The sequence below is a fragment of the Sciurus carolinensis genome, chromosome 1, assembly GCF_902686445.1.
Source record: "Sciurus carolinensis chromosome 1, mSciCar1.2, whole genome shotgun sequence".
In the NCBI taxonomy this organism is placed as follows: domain Eukaryota; kingdom Metazoa; phylum Chordata; class Mammalia; order Rodentia; family Sciuridae; genus Sciurus; species Sciurus carolinensis.
Window position 1 is genome coordinate 189,633,379 of NC_062213.1, and position 16,864 is coordinate 189,650,242.

The window sequence follows — 16,864 nt, forward strand, 5'->3', positions numbered from 1 at the left end:
ACACTACCCAGGTGTGTGCTTGGAAGGCTGCCCTAAGATTCCGAACCTGCTGGCCCAGGGAATTCATTGCCCTGATGCCCAGGCTGAAGGTAGAGGCAGAGAATCTCTGCTTCTCAGGTCTGTCACCTACTTTCTCTCTTCGTTCGTCTCCCCTTCTTCCTCACTTTAATTCCTCCATCTCCCCACCCCACTCCTACTTTTCCCATAACCTTTGACCCAGAACCAAGCTCTTTTATTTTATTTTATTTTATTTTTGGTGGGGGGAGGTACTGGCAATTGAATTCAGACGCTGAGCTACATCCCCATCCCTTTTTTGGAGGGGAGACGGTACCGGGATTGAACTCAGGGGCACTCAACCACTGAGCCACAAACCCAGCCCTATTTTGTATTTTATTTAGAAACAGGGTTTCACTGAGTTGCTTAGTACCTCACTTTTGCTGAGGCTGGCTTTGAACTCCTGATCCTCCTGTCTCAACCTCCGGAGCTGCTGGGATTACAGGCGTGTGGCACCACCCCCGACATTCTCCCTTTTTATTTTTTATTTTGAGATAGAGTCTTTTTATGTTGCCCAAGATGGCCTCTGACTTTTACTTTTCCTGCCTTAGCCTCCCAAGTAACTGGGTTTATAGGCATGTGCCCATGTGCCTGGCTACTAAGCGCTCCTCTTTTCTTCTGGGTTCTGCTAGAGAGTATCAGAGCTCTTGTGACAAACATATGGACTAACAGGCAGACAGACATATCACTTGGGGACCAGAGAGAGAGAGAGAGGAAGGAGAGAAATCATTGTTCTAAAGACCTGGGTGGGAAGAAGAACTAAATGAGCCAAGGGGAGGATAGGACTAACTGGCATCTGGGTAAACCTGCAAATCAGCCATGACTGGGAGGAGGAACCCTGGGTTCTAGTCCTGGTTCTGCTATGTGATCCTGGGTCAGTTGCTGCCTCACTCTGGGCTTTTTCTGACCCAGTAAAAATAGTGGGTGATTTTGAAGCAAGGGGATTCTCAGATACAGTTGTATAAACAGGGAGAAGGACTGGGAGCTTTGAGAACCTGGTTCAAGCCATAAAAACCCCCTCCCCAGAGGCTCCCCCCAGCAGCTCCTCCCCCTCCCAGGCCTTCTAGTCTGTGTTGAAGCACCAGAGGCCAACAGCTCTCCCCACCCCCCATAAACACATGTGCTCCTCCAAGATGCAGCCACTTCCTCCACCCTCTCCGGACCTCGGTGTCCAGGCTTGTGTATTTAGGGGCTCGGTTTTGGGCTCTGTGCCACTGAGCCAGTCTATGTGTGCACTGTCTGTCCGTCCGTCTGCCAACAGCCTTCAGGCGCCAGGAGGGGAGGCAGCCGTGGGGAGGTGGGGGCAGGGAAGGAGGTAGCGCTGACAAGTTCCAATGTCTGGCTTTCCCTCCTGGAAACCCCGAGCTGGGGCTGCCCCCCCTTCCCTTCCTGTCTCTCTCACTCAAGCACGTCCCTTCTAAGAGCCCCTCTCTGCAGACACCCCCAGTGGAACCAAGCCCAGATTTGCTGCCAAGAAGGCTGACATTTCTTAGACTTGCCACGTTAAAGGGGCCTGCGCAGGCACGCACTCAAGCCCCCGCCCCCCCACTTGTCCTCCTCCTGTGCACATTCAGGCGACCCGAAACACACAAAGACACGGTTGGACACAGCGGCCACCTGTGCACACAGGAGGTAGCACATGGAGCGCATCTGACCCCAGGCTCAGACAAGCACCAACACAGCCATGTAACCCACCCCCTTCCTGCACTCAGCTCAACTGCCTGAGAAGCACGCGGTTTCCAGCACACAGGGCTCGTAGACACGCACAAACAGTCACACACAGGCCTCGCCGTACAGAGAAACAAGTGCAAACCCGCAGCACAGTGTCTCCCTGACAGCACCATCGCCGTCACAGCCACCCTGTGCAAATGCAGCCAGGGGAACACAATGCCTATGCTGCCTGTTCCCTGGCACACACACAGCCAAGCATGGACAGGCCTGCACTGTGTCCCCCACATCACCATCAAGAAGCACACACGCGGAGCGCAGTGCGCCTGTAACCCCAGCTACTCTGGTTGAGGCAGGAGGATCACAAGTTCAAGGCTGGCCTGGGCAACTTAGCAGGACCCTGTCTCAAAATAAAAAATAAAAAAGGTAGGGAATTTAGCTCAGTGGTACAGCACCCCTGGGTTCAATCCCCAGTACCAAAATAATAATAATAATAATAATAATAATAATACCCTTACAAAGTCCATAGACAGGGATGCCACGTGTCCACCGCTGGACAGATAAACTAACCCACAGGGTTATGCAGTGTCTTCCTGGGCACAGAGACACGTTCCAAGAAGCATTTCTTATGCACACACAATCACTATCCCTTGCGTGCACACAGATAAGCCCACCCCATGATTATGCTACCATCCTCCTGTGTACCCTAACAAAGTCCCAGGGGCTCCCAACATACTCAGACATGACAAGTACAAATTCAGGCACACGTGTTGACTCTTCTGGGCAAACATGAATTCTTTGTCACTGATGTGGTACATGCTGGCTTCCATGTGCACACTCTGCTAGACAGCATTTCTCTGTACATAGCCTGTGTTCAACTCAGGACGCACACAGTTTTCCCTGTGTTTACGTCAACACACGGTGGCTCTCTGTGTCAGTATAAACACAGACTCACAAGCTGCCCTCAACATGCTCTTCCATGCATTCATGTATGTATGCATGCTCCCACGGGGGCCCGACCTTGCTATCTGAACCTCAGGCTCAGACACTGCCGTCCTGGGCCCCCAACCCTCGTCCAGCCTCCCTCCCTTGGCTGGTGAGAGTGGGGACGGGCTGGGAAGGTTGGGGGCTGGCTCAGCCCAGTTCCCTCCCTCCACCGGCTGGCGAGCTCCCTCCTGTCTGGCAGAGTCAGCCAGCCCAGCCCAGCTCCAGCAGCCCTGGCTGCTCTGGGCAAACTCTCTGCGGGTTGGTCTCGTCTGATGCCGCATCAGCAGCAGCAGCAGCAGGGGCGAGAAGGCTGCAGGCGGCTGCCAACGTGGCAGACGGCAGGCAGGGCGGCAGGAAGGAAGCTGGGCCCATTCTGCACCCACTCACTGGGGGAGACAAAACCAAGGGGCTGGATGAGCAAGCGAGGCAGCTGGGCAGGGGGACCTTGTGCACAGCCTGGGCTCTGGGCCCACATTGGCCCCACACTTGCTGGGTGACCTTGAGCAACTTGTTTCCCCTCTCTGGTCCCATTTCCTTCCTTAGTGAATGAACAGGCTGGACAGGACATTTCTCTGGCTTGAAATGCTTGTGTCCCCTTCAGTGTAGGGAACTCAGGAGGAAGATATAGGTTCTCTCTGTGGTCTTGAGGAACCTATAGTTCCTTCCCTTATTTCAGCCTCAGAATAAAAATCCTTCACTTTTTTTTTTTTTACAACCACCACCATTGACAAAACATTTTCATTCTACAAAGGTAGCATCACTTATAGATAAGAAAACAGGTTCAGAGAGGTCAAGTGATGTGCCCAAGGTAACAAAGCCAGTGAATGACAGAGTTGGGACAGGAACTAGGGTTTATGATTTAGTCTCCAAAATCGAGGCTGTCTTCCTCATCTTCTAGTCATCCCATGCCCTGACTGGCCCTCCAGAACTGTTGCCTTACCCCACCTCCTGGCCCTGGGCCCCACCAGAGCCACCTGGTTCTGCCCTGGGGAGTCAGGGTGCAAAGGCCAGACAGGCCTCCCACCAGCATTCCAGCTGCCACTGGGAACACAGCTGTCAGCGGGGCTGAGAGAGCCACGAGCTGCCTCTTGAGCAGGCCCACATAATTGGTGCATTGTCAGCCTGAAAACAGAGCTGCTGTGGGATCTTGGGCTGCCCTGGGCCTCAGTTTCTTCATCTGGCTGACTGTCATCGACTGGACTAGATTTCCAAGGGCTCTTTCAGCCAGGACTGTTGCCTGTGGAGCAACCAAGGAAAAACATGAAGTGGGGAGATAGTTATGCCCAGTTTTCTGGGCAGGCACGGTGTGGTGTCTGGAACCCAGGAACCTGGCCCCTGACTTACCTGCGGGCTGGAGTGGCATATGCGTCTCCCCCACAAGGGAGACTCTCAGGGAGTGTTTGCAGAAGGGAAGGATGGACAAACAGATGGACCCACAAAGGTACAAAGGAGCAAAAGGAAGAGAGGCCCTGGACTACTACCTCAGGAGGGTGCTAAGGAGGAGAAGAGATGACAAAAGGCAGGGGAAGTCTCCCCTGAACGCCCTGCTTTGTTTATTCCACAACCTTCTCCTGCTGCTCACTCTGCCAAGCCTTCAGTCTGTGGGGAGGACAAATGTGGGACAGTTACAGGAGGTCAGAGCATCTGTGGGATTATCTCTAGGGGCTGTAGAGGAGGCACCCAGCTGGTCCACGGGGGTACGGAGTTCGGGTTTCCATAACAAGTCAAAGTAAGCATGCCAGTGTGTGCCAACACGTGTAGCACGTATGTATATGTATGTGCAATTAAGCTCCCCATTTTACAGATGGGGAAATCAATGCACAGAGGAAGAGAGATAGAACCAGGCCTTGCACCCTGGCCAGCCCAACTGCAAAGCCCGTATTTTGTGTGCTATGCCACGCTGCTTCCCAAAGGAGCAAATTGCTAATGGTGGCATTTCAGATGTAGTGACAGTGCTCTGGGAAGAGGTTCTGGACAGATGGTTCCCAATTGGGCCCCTGCCTCAGGCTAGCAGAGCAGAGGGTTGTCAGGGCAGGCGGAGCACATCCCACTCCATCCTGCTATCGAGTGGGATGCAGGCAGGTCCCCTCTCGACTCCTCACCATCCCCCTCCAGGCTTTTGGCCTTGCCTGGATGACCCGCATGAGCTCAGCTTCCCAGCAGCCCTGTGGAGGAGTCAGCCTGGGCAGAGGCTGCCTCTGCCCTCAGTGCTTGGCAGTGCCAAGGGAGGCAGGGCTGTGGAGGGGTAGGGGGGCCTCCCAGCCACCAGACCTGTGTTCTGTCCCTCGACTCAGGCGCCCCTGCAATCTGCTGCAGAGACCTAGACTGGGATGGATGGTGCAAAGCTGGGCAAGCTGGTCAGGCCCGTCCCTGTTGCAGCAGCCTTGTTGAGCTGCCATTAACAAGTGGCCGGAGGTTGCCGTGTCTCCATGGAGACCAGACAGTCAGCGAGGCTCTGGGGTGAGGGCCGTGATTAGTGAGTGTCAGCTTTGCCAGCCCTGCTCTTCCCACCGCCCGCTGCTGGGCTAGAGACAACAGGCCTGGGGGGAGGGCTGGAGGGAGCTCAGGGCCCTCACAGGCAGGGGGTGCCCAGGCCTGGTCCCTGTGCTGTGTCTTTGTCTCCCACAGTGGGTCCTCAATTCCCCTCCTCTTGTTGTCTGCCTTCTCTCCCCAATCCATCTTCCGTGTAGCCACCAGAGTGAGCTTTCTAAAACATGAGCTGAATCCTGACACTGCCTGATCCCCTGGAGGCTGAGTCTAATTCCTTATCATGGCGTTGCAGACTTTCATTCATTCAACACATCTTTTTAGAGCACCTACTGTATGCAAGGGAGCTTGCCAGGTACACATGGTTAATGAAACAAGCGAGAGCTCTGCCTTCATGGAGCTTCCAATCTAGTGAGGGGGAGTATAAACAAAATACAAATCCAGAGATCTGATTATAGCCAAGCACGGTGGCACATGCTGGAATTCCGGTGACTCAGGAAGCTGATACAGGAGGATCACAAGTTCGAGGCAGCCCAGGCAACTTGGTGAGACCGTGTCTCAGAATAAAATAAAAAGGGCTGCGGATGTGGCTGAGAGTTAGTATGTTGTCTAGTTCAATCCCCAGTACTGGAGAGAAAGAGAGAGAGAGAGAGAGAAAGAGAGAGAGAGAGAGAGAGAGAGAGAGAGAGAGAGAGAGAGATCCAATTATAATGCTGCGTGTTGGGAAGGTAGCCTATTTAGGTGGTCAAGGTGGCTTTGCTGAGAGAGTCTCAGATATTGGTGAGGATCTACCAGTGGGCAGAAAGAGGGGAGGAGCATTCCAGGGAGCCTGTGCCAAGGAGGAAGGCTCTGCCCTGCCCCTCTGCCCTAGCCTACTCCTGCCTCCCTGCTTCCAAACACCTCCATGTTTTTTATCTTGGTTAAAGTCATTGGGTTTATCCAAGTGAGAAAAAAACCTCTGAGTCATCACCCATTCTTTCTTCTCCCGCTGCGCTCACCTCTCCTCATTGCTGGGTCCTGTCACTTCCATCACTGTCTCTTCACTCCGCATTGCCACTGCAGACCCCATCGTGTGCACTCCCTCTAGCACGCCTGCCCCAACAGGCTTAGCCATTCCTCTGATCACAGGTGGAACCCCGCTGTGTGCCAGGCACAATGCCACAGGGCCTTGTGGATACAGCGATGAGTAGGCACAGAGTCCCTGCCCTCAGCCAGAGCCCAGTTGGGGAGGCGCCAGGTCTGCAAGCACAGAAGAGAAGTAGGAGGACCTAACCTAGCCGGCGTCGAGGGGCATTCCGGGAGGAAGGGCCGCTCCACCGAGACCTGAGTCCTCCTTCAGGAGTCAGCCAAGCAGGGAGGGGGAGGATATTCCAAACAGAGGAAAGAGCACGTGGGAAGGCAGGAAGTTAGGGAGGTCAGAGCTGGCTCTGGAAGCTGGTGGGGAGCCACCAAGGGACTTTCACCCGCGGAGAGCATGCTCAGATCTGCTCCCTGGCATCCAGCCTCTCCCCTTCTGGTGTACTGGCCGCACTGCAGTTAGATTCATCAGGCTAAAATGGACAAAGGGCTGGGGCTGTAGCTCAGTGGTAGAGACTTGCCTAGCACGTGTGAGGCCTGGGTTTGATTCCCAGGACCACAAAAACATGATAAAATAGGAACAACCTTGTTCTGTCTCCCCAGGCCTTTAAAGTTCAAGTTCAGCAAGAAGGTACTTGAGGCCCTTTCCAGCCTCATTTCTTACCCCGCCTCCCAGCTGTGTTCAACCACACCCAGACAGGTCATATCCTTCCATGTCTCTGGGCCTTCATCCAGGTTGTACATTCCTCCTGAATGCCCTGCCCACTTGGTTGAGGGCCTAACACAAATGTCCCTTCCTCCAGGAAGCCCTCCCTGATCCCTTTTCCCCAACAAGAGTAAGTTTCTCCTCTGTGTCCCCCTGACAATTACAGGTAGTTGGTGCTCACTGACTGCTTCTTCCTGTGTCTTACATTTAATATTAATGTAAACATTTTGTGTTCATGATCTTATTTAATCTTCATGGCTAGCTTGTAAGAATCTTATCATCATCCCTGTTTTACCCAGGTGAAACTAAGGCTAAGAAAGGTTAAGTGACTTGCACAGTTCCCAAAGGTAATAAGTGACAGAGTTGGGACTTGAACCCAGGTAGTTTGCAGCCACAGCTCATGTCCTTCATTCCTCCTCCACACTGCTGTGGAAAGGCTTCCTAGTTATGTATCTGCCTCCCTTACCAGACTAACAGCTCTGGGAGTGCAGAGTCCAAGTCCGATTCATTCAAGGTCTCCAGGATCCAGCATATGGCTCCATACACAAGCTGGGTGTGCGCAGAATGAATGTGTACGGAATGAATAAACAAGTTTAGGTAGGATACTGCCAGAAGGTTGTGAGATGGGCTCATGGACAGGCTACTGAGGGGAACAGCACCAGGCCCCTATTCTGAGTGGGTCTTGTAATCATCCTGGGACAGACACCATGTCCAGTTCAGAGTTTTGTTCTTGACTCAGCTCCCACTACCCGCCTCCCCTCCAAAAAAAAAAAACGATCTACTGATGACCTTGGATTTCCACCCCTTGACTTTCCATCCTCCAGCTTGCAGACCCTTTGGAATCAGACGCATTCCACTTTGAATCTCAGTGCTACCCTTAGATATAGCTGTGTGACCTCAAGCAAGTGACTTTACCAATCTGAGTCTGTTTCTTTACTTTCAAAATGAGTTCAAAAAGTAACTGCCTCTTGCTGGCGTGGTGGTGCATGCCTGTAATTCCAGCAGCTGAGGAGACTGAGGTGGGAGAATCACTAAAGTTGAAAGCCAGCCTCAGCAACTTAGTGAGACCCTGCCTCTAAATAAAATATAAAAAGGCCTGGGGATGTGGCTCAGTGGTTAAATCCCTCTGGGTTCAATCTCTGGTATCAAAAAAAAAAAAAAAGTAACTGCCTCTTGAGGTTGCTGCGAAGATAATGAATGGCAGCCGACATTTCCCGAGTGTCTGCTATGTGCTGCACCAGGATGTCATTTATTCTTTTTTTTCTTTTTTTGGTATTGGAGATCTAACCCAGATATGCTTTACTACTGAGTCACATCCCCAACCCTTTTTTATTTTTTATTTGAGACAGGGTCTCACTAAGTTGCTTAGGGCCTCGCTAATTTGCTGAGGCTGACCCTAAGCTTGCGGTCCTCCTGCCTCAGCCTCAGTCGCTGTGATTACAGGCGTGCACCACCACTTATTCTTAATTAGTACAGCCCTTAGGCCTAGGCAGTCAGGGAGGTGGGGGCCTCAGCATTTCAGAGGGTCACTCTAGCCTTCCTCTGCTGGTCCCTTCACACAGAGTGAGGAGTCAGAGAGGCCAAGAGGACACACCCGGCTGAAGGTCACCCTGACTCACTCTTAGAGGCGCTCTCAGTACCCAGGATCCTAGAATTCCTGAGCTGACTTCCCTGGCTTGAGTAGGCCCTTCCCGAAACCAAACCAAATTCCTAGATCTGAGGGGTGGTGGAGGACAGCTATTCACCAGATGTGGGTGAACAGAGCTTGAACAAGCAGGCAACGGGACAGGGAGGAGGTGTGGAAATAGCCTCAGGCATGTGCCACTGCACCCAGTGAGCCTCAGTTTATCTCTAAAATGGGACTAATAATTTCTGCCTTTTGGGACATTTATGAAGATAAGCAAGGACAAGCTGATCCCAAATCAGAATACACTGGAGCTGCATATGGAGATGCATGACTGTAATTCCAGCTACCTGAGAGGCTGAGGCAAAAGAGCCTCAATTTCAAGGCTAGTCTCAAACATATTGAGACCCTGTCTCAAAATGAAAAAGAAAAAGTGTTAGGGGTGTAGCTCTGTGGTAGAGCATCCTTGGATTCAATCTCCAGTACCAAAAAAAAAAAAGGAGGGCTGGGGAGAGAGTTCAGTTGGTAGAGTGCTTGCCTTGCAAGCACAAGGCCCTGGGTTCAATCCCCTGCACCGCAAAAAAAAAAAAAGAAAACAGAAAAAGGGGGAGTGGGGTTGTGGCTCAGTGGTAGAGCACGGGTTTAGCACATGTCAAAAACACTGGGTTTGATTCTCAGCACCACAGAAAAAATAAATAAATAAAATAAAGATATTGTGTCCATCTGTACTAAAAATATTTTTAAAGAAAGAAAAGGAAAAGGGCAAGGGGTGTAATTCAGTGGCAGTGCTTCCTTAACATGCACATGGTGCACAAGGCCCTGGGTTTGATTGTACACAGACAGTCACCACAGATTGAGAGAGAAAGAGAACTCTGCCTAAGGTTGCATAGTTCACAAGTGGCAGAGCTGGGAGCTGAACTGTACTCCGCTATCTACTGCCGGTATCATAGTTAGAACCTGTTCCTTAGCTTGGTTAGCAACCTGCCTTCGCCGTCCGCCTGAGGAATGGGCTAGAGATGCTCTGTGTATCCTCTGGTTGTAAAACCGGGAACGGCACGAATGTGACCCAAGCTGAAGGCCTTTGGGTCGACTATGTGGAAGTAGCTGGGGGACGTGGGTCTGACCCTGTTTCTCACCCTCTGTCCCAAAGTCCTAGGACAGCCAGGCAGGGTCCTGTGGGCTGTTCAGAGAGAGGCCTTCTGGTTTGCAGTTATGCCCATCTTCCCGGCCTGTGGTCTGAGAAGATGGCGCCCCCCTTCTTCTCCCAGTTGTGGAACGGCTGCCAGCTCCGCCTTTCCTACACCCAGCCAAGTTGCTGCTCTGTGGTCACCTGGACCCAATTTCCTTCTTCCTGCCTCCTCCCATCTTTGGCACACACCCTTCAGCTGTCCTGCCAATTTCCAAAGGCTTCTCCCCTAGGAAGCCATCTTTGTCCCTGCTGCTGCCCCTACCCCTGGGTCTCCTACACCCCTCGGAGCACTCCGGCCCCCTCCTTTCAACCCCATGCATAGTCACTGGGACCATCAGCCCATTTTCCACTGGTTCCTGGCTGAACATTGGGTCCCCCTGGCCAGAATACTGCCCTTCCCTAGGGCAGTGTCACATTGTGTGCTTCCCTCTTCCCTGTGGTGCCTGGCAGGGTGGAGCCCAGAGTCAGAGGTCTGCCCTTGCCCCAAGAACCAAACCTCAGCAGTCAGAGGCCTGGAGCCAGCATGATGGTTCTCCAGTGACCCCTCACGTACCAAGTAAAGGAACCCAGGAGGCCTGGGGAGGGAAGGGACTTGACAAAAATCACCCAGAGGCCAGGCTGGGACTGAAACGCAGGTCTTCTGACTCTCAGACCCAAGTTCTGACACTATACATGGATCAAGTTTCCAATCCTCCCAGGTCCTCATTTTCGGCAGGAGACCAAAATAGCTCCTATGTATTGCCAGAACCCCAGAGGTTAGTTCTACCCCAATATGGAAAAACCCCAAAGAAATTATTAGTCCAATCTCCCTTCATCTATTTCCATCTCAGAAAAGCTAACTGTGACCCAGAAAGCAGAAGGGGCCTCCTCAAGGTCACAGAGCTGGGGCTAGAGCTAAGACAGGATTCCATGTTGAGTTCTTTGAAGAATTAAGCATTATCAACAAATTCATTCATTCAGCAAAGATTTGCAAGGCTACTCATTCCAGTCTGTGTCCTGGGTACTGAGAATACAAAAATTAAAAAAAGAGACTTTGAAGCTTGGCACAGAGTACACTCCTAAAATCACACCTACTTGGGAGGCTGAGGTAGGGGGATCACAAGTTTGAGGCCAGCCTCAGCAAGTTAGTGAGGACCTGTTTCAAAATAAAATAAAATAAATAAAAAAGGGCTGCAGCGGTAGCTCAGTGGTAGAGTGCTAGCATGTATAAGTCCTAGATTCAAGTATCAGTACTGAGAAAAAAAAGTTCGTTGTTGTTGTTGTTGTTTGTATTAAAGACAGTTACTGCTGGAGGTGTAACTCAGTGGTAGGGTACCTGCCTAGCATGTGTGAGGCCCTGGGTTCAATCTCCAGCATCTCAAAAACAAACAAAAAATAAATAAAAAGACAGTCACAAGCATTGAGCTCACAGGAGTTACAGTATAGGAGAGGAGCTCAGACATTGGACAACTGATTTTGCACACTAATTGTAATTGTGACAGGTGCCACACTAAAATAGATGTTAGGGACTAAAGATCGGGAGGGCCTGATCCAGCCTGGGAGTAGTCAAGGAAGCCTTGTCAAAGAAGGTGAGGTATAACCAGAACTGCAAAGAATGAGCAGGTTCATCATGGGAATGAGTCTCCACCCCTACCTACACGGCACAAAACTTAACTCACCATGAAACATGGGCCTGAATGTGAAAGCTATGAAGTTTCTAGAAGAAAATGTGAAAGTATCTTCATGATCATGGAATAGGCAAATATTTCTTGGGCATCAAAAGCACTAGCCATAAAACAAGATTATCAGGGGAGAGGGAAAAGCATCCAAGACCCAGAAAACAGCATGTAAGAAGGCCCTGAGGAGAGAAGGGGCAAGAACAGAGAAAAGGTCAGAAGGGGTCAAAGCAGGGCAGTGAAACGAGAGAAAGGTCAAGAGGTAGGCAGGGGCCAGACCACCCAGGACCTGTGGGTTGGATTAGGATTGAGTTCTCCCTCATTCTGAGACTATTAGGTAGTCAGAGCGGGTGTGGCAGGAACAGCAACTGGAGCGAAGGTTGGAGATAATGTAACCCTAACTAGACTCTGAAAAACCTAGTGCTATCTCCTTTGATGTGTGCAGGACTGCAAGGTGTTGCCTCCACAGAAAGGAGAATAAGAGGAAACATTGCCCCCTGTTCCCTGCCCAGCAACAAGACCAGGCCACACTTGGATTCTGCTCCTTTGCAATCAAGTTACAGTTTTTACAACTTGAAAAGTCACTTCATCCAGGTGCAAGGATGAGGTGGGACATCCCGGGGGGTGGTGGGGGGGACTCTCCGTGGTGAAGCCTTGTCCTGCAGGGGCCAGTCTGGGTCTTAGAGGACCTGGAGTCTGTCAGCTCCCACCCACACCCAACTCCTGCTGTAGCCCCACCTACCTCTGCTCAGCACCTGGATCTCCTCACCTCCCTTCCCTCTCTCCCTCCCTTGGGAAGAGAGAGCCCACAGGCCAACAGTTTCCTCCACCCACTCCCACCCGACACACATACCACCAGACTCCACACCAGAGCTGGGGTGGGCCTCAGGTAACCAGGTCACTACAGAATCCAGCTCCTTATCACTCAGGCCTTCTCCTTGCAAAGGTGCTCAGGAAAGCCAATGACAGTGGTGACTCCATTCAATCTAACTGACATCTACTGAGTGCCTGCTACAGGACAGGCACTGCGCTAGAGTTGAGAAGATGCCTCTCTGGGAACTCTCCAGGTAATGGGGGAAAGAGTACACAGCCAACTTTACAAGTGTTTTATAGAAGTGCAAAGTGCAATTGAGTCTAGAAAGCAAAGTTGATTTCACTTGTAGAACAGTGTGTGGATATCAAGGAAAATTTCCTCTGAGAATTCATCTGGGCTGGACCAGAAGGAATAGGTAAGACTGCCAGGAAGAGGTACTCTTAGTGAGAAAGGAAAGTACAAGAATTATAATGACTAATGGTAGCGTTAGGTACTATGCTCAGTACCAACAATATTCATTTGACCCTCACATTGACTCTATGAAATCACATAATTATGCCCATTTTCCAGAGGTGGTAACTGAGGCTCAGGGAAGGTAATTAGCTTGTTTTCAAACTCTCACAGCAGGTAAGTGGCAGAACTAGGACCTGGACTGTTCTGTCTGCTTCCACACTCTTAACTTCTATACAGAGTTGCCTGGGCCAAGGACACCCTGGAGACACAGGAGAGGAGAAGAAGGTGAGGAGGGCTGGGTAGGCAGCGGCTGGGGGGGTGGGCTTGTTGGGGGTGTGGGCTTTATCCAGAGAGCAGTGGGGAGCTACCAGAGGTACACTGGGGTGGGGGGATGACACTTACAATTAGCTCTCTGTTTTCAGAGGCCCACTTTGAAGAGAAGAAATTAGAGACAGAGAAAACCTGTGTGGGCGTTGCTGCAAAAATCCGAGAGAAAGATGGGGGCTGAGGGGTGGAGAGGAGGAGGTGCACTGGGAGACACCAAGCAGAACCTGGGGACTGGTTGGTTCTGGCAGAAGAAGTGGAAGGAGGAGTCAAAGGTGTTGTCCCCGGGGGTCTTGGGGCTCCAGAGGGAAGCCATTAATTGGGCTTTACACTGGACACCCCTCCCCCACCATGGCCCAGCCCCATGTGCGGCACCTGCTCAGCTCACCTGCTCTCTCCTTCCCAAACACTCATATGTCTTCATCACCCATTTTCAACCAACATACATGGAGCACCCACTGCATGAGAGATGCTGTGCTGGGAGAGGGGGAGTACGTGGGTGAGCCCGCTACGGCCTGGGGTCTGGATTTGAATCCTGGTTCTGCAACTTACTCGTGGTAAGTCCTGGCTCAGCCTGTGACTTGCTGTGACTTCAGGTGGGTGACGGAACCTCTCATTGTGTTTCTCATCTGTGAGATCAGGACGTATCTGTCTACCCCACGTCCCTGGCACAGGGTAAGCATGCAGTGGTAGCTGTTATTACAGGGTTCGCATTTTAGTGGGGAGACAGATTCAATTACACAATTAATTATTTTATTACAACAATGATAAATAACCTGAAGAAGCAGTACAGATTGGAGGTGAGGGCAGGTTTCCCGGTGGGAGGGATGGGCCTGCTGAGCTGAGCCCAGTCAACTGGGGCTGGCCAGGTGGAGGACCAGGGAGCGAAGAGCACTGGAGGCAGAGGGGTCAGTGAGTGAGCAGACCCTCGAGTGGAAGGAGGTGCTGAGATCTGTATTTCTGCAATTTTACCTCTTTGGAACTCAAAAACAGTGCTGAAAAGTAGGTCAGGCAGACACTGCCCATTTTACAGAAGGGGCATTAAGGCCCAGAGGGGAACAGTGGCTTAGTAGGTCTGTGATTAGGAAGCTCAGAGGACTGGAGGAGACAGGCCTCAGAAGAGGCCTTTGTCCCTTTGCCTGCTGGGGTGGGAGCAGCAGGAGCTAAGGCTGCAGCTGGCCACCAACAGCTGTGGTGGCCAGATCTGCATTCCTTCCCCTGCCAACAGAGCAAGTCCAGGCTTAGGCAGGGGCCAAGAACTTTCTTTTGGTCTTTACAGAAAAAAAAAGAAAGAAAGAAAGAAAGAAACCCAAAACCAACAACAAAACCCCACTTTAGTCAACATTAAGTTGTGACTTCAAACAGATACAACTCCAAACTGTCCTCCCTGGCCCTGTGGCTCTCCATCTCCCCAGGGTAAGTCCTGAGGCAGCCAACTTTCTGGGAAAGGCAAGGAGGCCTGGACTTGAAGCCCCTCCAACTTGCTGTGTAACCGCAGGCAGGTCAACAGCCCTCTCTGGACCTGCGTGTCCTCTGCAAAACAGAGGGAGGGGAGAGTGGATGACATAAGTGGGGTGGGAGCCCAGCAACCAGTTTCAGCCAGCTGCAGCAGCTTTGCTGCCCTCCAAGTTGAGGCGCTAGGGCCTTGGGGGTCTGGAAGCTGGGGACAGGCAGCCTTTCATCTCTGCTGGCCCAGGGTCACTGAAGGTTGGCAGGCCCCACATCCCAAGATCGCATTTCAGGCTGGAAGGGGCCTTCCTGTGACCTCAGCCGGCCAGCCCTGCCCTGCCTCCCTCCTCCCCATCCTCACCAGAGGGAAGCAGGCAGCATCCTGCCCAAGGTCACCAGCCAGCAAGTGGCTGTCCTTCTGCCCGCCCTTCCCTCCCACCCAGCCAGCCCCCACTCTCCTCCCCCTGTAAAGCCTCAGGTCTCCTGGGCCATTAGGAATCTGCCAGGCGAGGCGTGGTCTTTTTCCTCTCTCTTGTTTCTTGGCTTGTTTTCCCAGTTCTCCAACAGCCGCCTCCTGCAAAAGCCTCCGGGTGCGTGTACAGGAACATTTTTCTTTAAAAAAAAAAAAAAAGAGAGAGAGAGAAAGAAAGAGAGAGTCTGAAAGAAAGGAAGAGAGAAATGCAACCATGGCTTGGATAAAAAAGCAACCAACTCAGTCCTTCCCTGCAACCTCTGGCTTCCCAGCCGGGTTGGCCCCGGGCACTGGAAGGAAGGCCTGCTGGGGCGAGGCTGCGCTGGTGCCCGCCCCTCCTCTCCCGCCTCCGTTCTCCTTCAGATTTGGTCTGGCTTTTGGAGCCAGGAGGAGGCAAGCTGCAGGGCTCAGCAGGGCTGAGGAAACACGGGGGTGCTGAGGGGGTGGCGGGGGACCTGCACTGCCCACTGGGCTCCCTTCTCGAGAGGTTGCAGGCTGGACCTTTCCCCCAGCCCACTCCCCCGTCCTGCTTCGTTCCTCTTTGTTCCTTCTGACTTGTGAATCACTGGGCTCTAGTGCAGATTCCTTGAGGGCCACCTCCCACCTCTGTATCCCAACTGCACCCTCTGTACCCAGTGCAGGGCTTGGCTTTCTATTTTGAGAAAGTCATCCACTTTCACACTGTCTTTACCCATTGAGACCTTCTGTGCTGCCTTTGCTCTGGCTGACTCCTCTTAATCATCTGTTGTATTTCCAGCCCCTGGGTTAGCACCTGACACATAGTAGGTCCACTGTGGTGTTTCTTAATGAATTTAAACCACAGATAGGTCTTTTGAAGTATTCAGAGCAATCTTGCAAAAGGGCCATTTGATTATGGCACATTCCTGTTAAAAAGCCTTCCATGCCTCCCCAGCTCCCTCAGAATCCTCATCTCTAGCTTTCCACACTCCAACCCTCCTGGGAGGGTTTCCTTTCCTTGTAAAGAGCCATCTTTTCTCTGACCTCTGGACCTTTGCATATGAAACTCTCTGCCTGCCACACCTGGGGTCTCATCTGGCTGACCTCCAGTAGCCTGTCCCCTGTTAGACCACCCAAGGAACAGAACAAGCATGCACTGGGAGCACTGGCAAAGCAAGGACACCAACACCTCTTTTTTCAAATAAATTGACATTTAGTAATTGTCTAAATCCATTGAAACGGCATTTAGGGAAGAATTAGAACCGTACTGGAGTACCAGTACTCTTATTGTACGGTGAGTGCTGTTTCTATGTTGAGTTGACACGTAGGCCAGTGTTGCAGAAGGTGGTATAATCTGACTTTGATATTTAACACTCCTCCAGAAAGCCTTTGCTGACGCCTCCAGATGGGCTTAGGTCTCTTTGTGGTGCTTCCAAAGTCCCTCTGGACTTTTCTTCTTCTCCTTCTTTTTTTGGGGGGGGCAGGGGTGGTGACACTAGGGATCAAACCCAGGGTCTCATAAATGCTAGGCAGGTAGGTGCTCTACCCTCAATCTACATCCCCAGTCCTTTTTAAAGTTTTCTTTTGAGACAGGATCTCTCTAAATTGGCCAGGCTGGCCTCATGCTTGGGATCCTTCTGCCTTAGCCTCCCCTGAGTTGTGGGGATTATGGATGTACTGCTGTGCCCGGTTTAGACTTTTAAAAAATATCCTATTTTGTTTTGCTTATTGTTCTCCATCCCTGTACTCTACGTCTGTAAACTCCCTGAGGGCCCAGTCCACATTTTTCTACTTCTACACCTTCCATACCTGCAGTGCTTAGTGTAGGACCTAGCTTGGAAGAGCCCCAGACATGTTACTCACTAGCCTGTGTTCATTCAATCCCCTTTGTAGGTTTTGCCCTACACATACATATCCTGTTCCTTCTTCATACCACTATATGAGGAA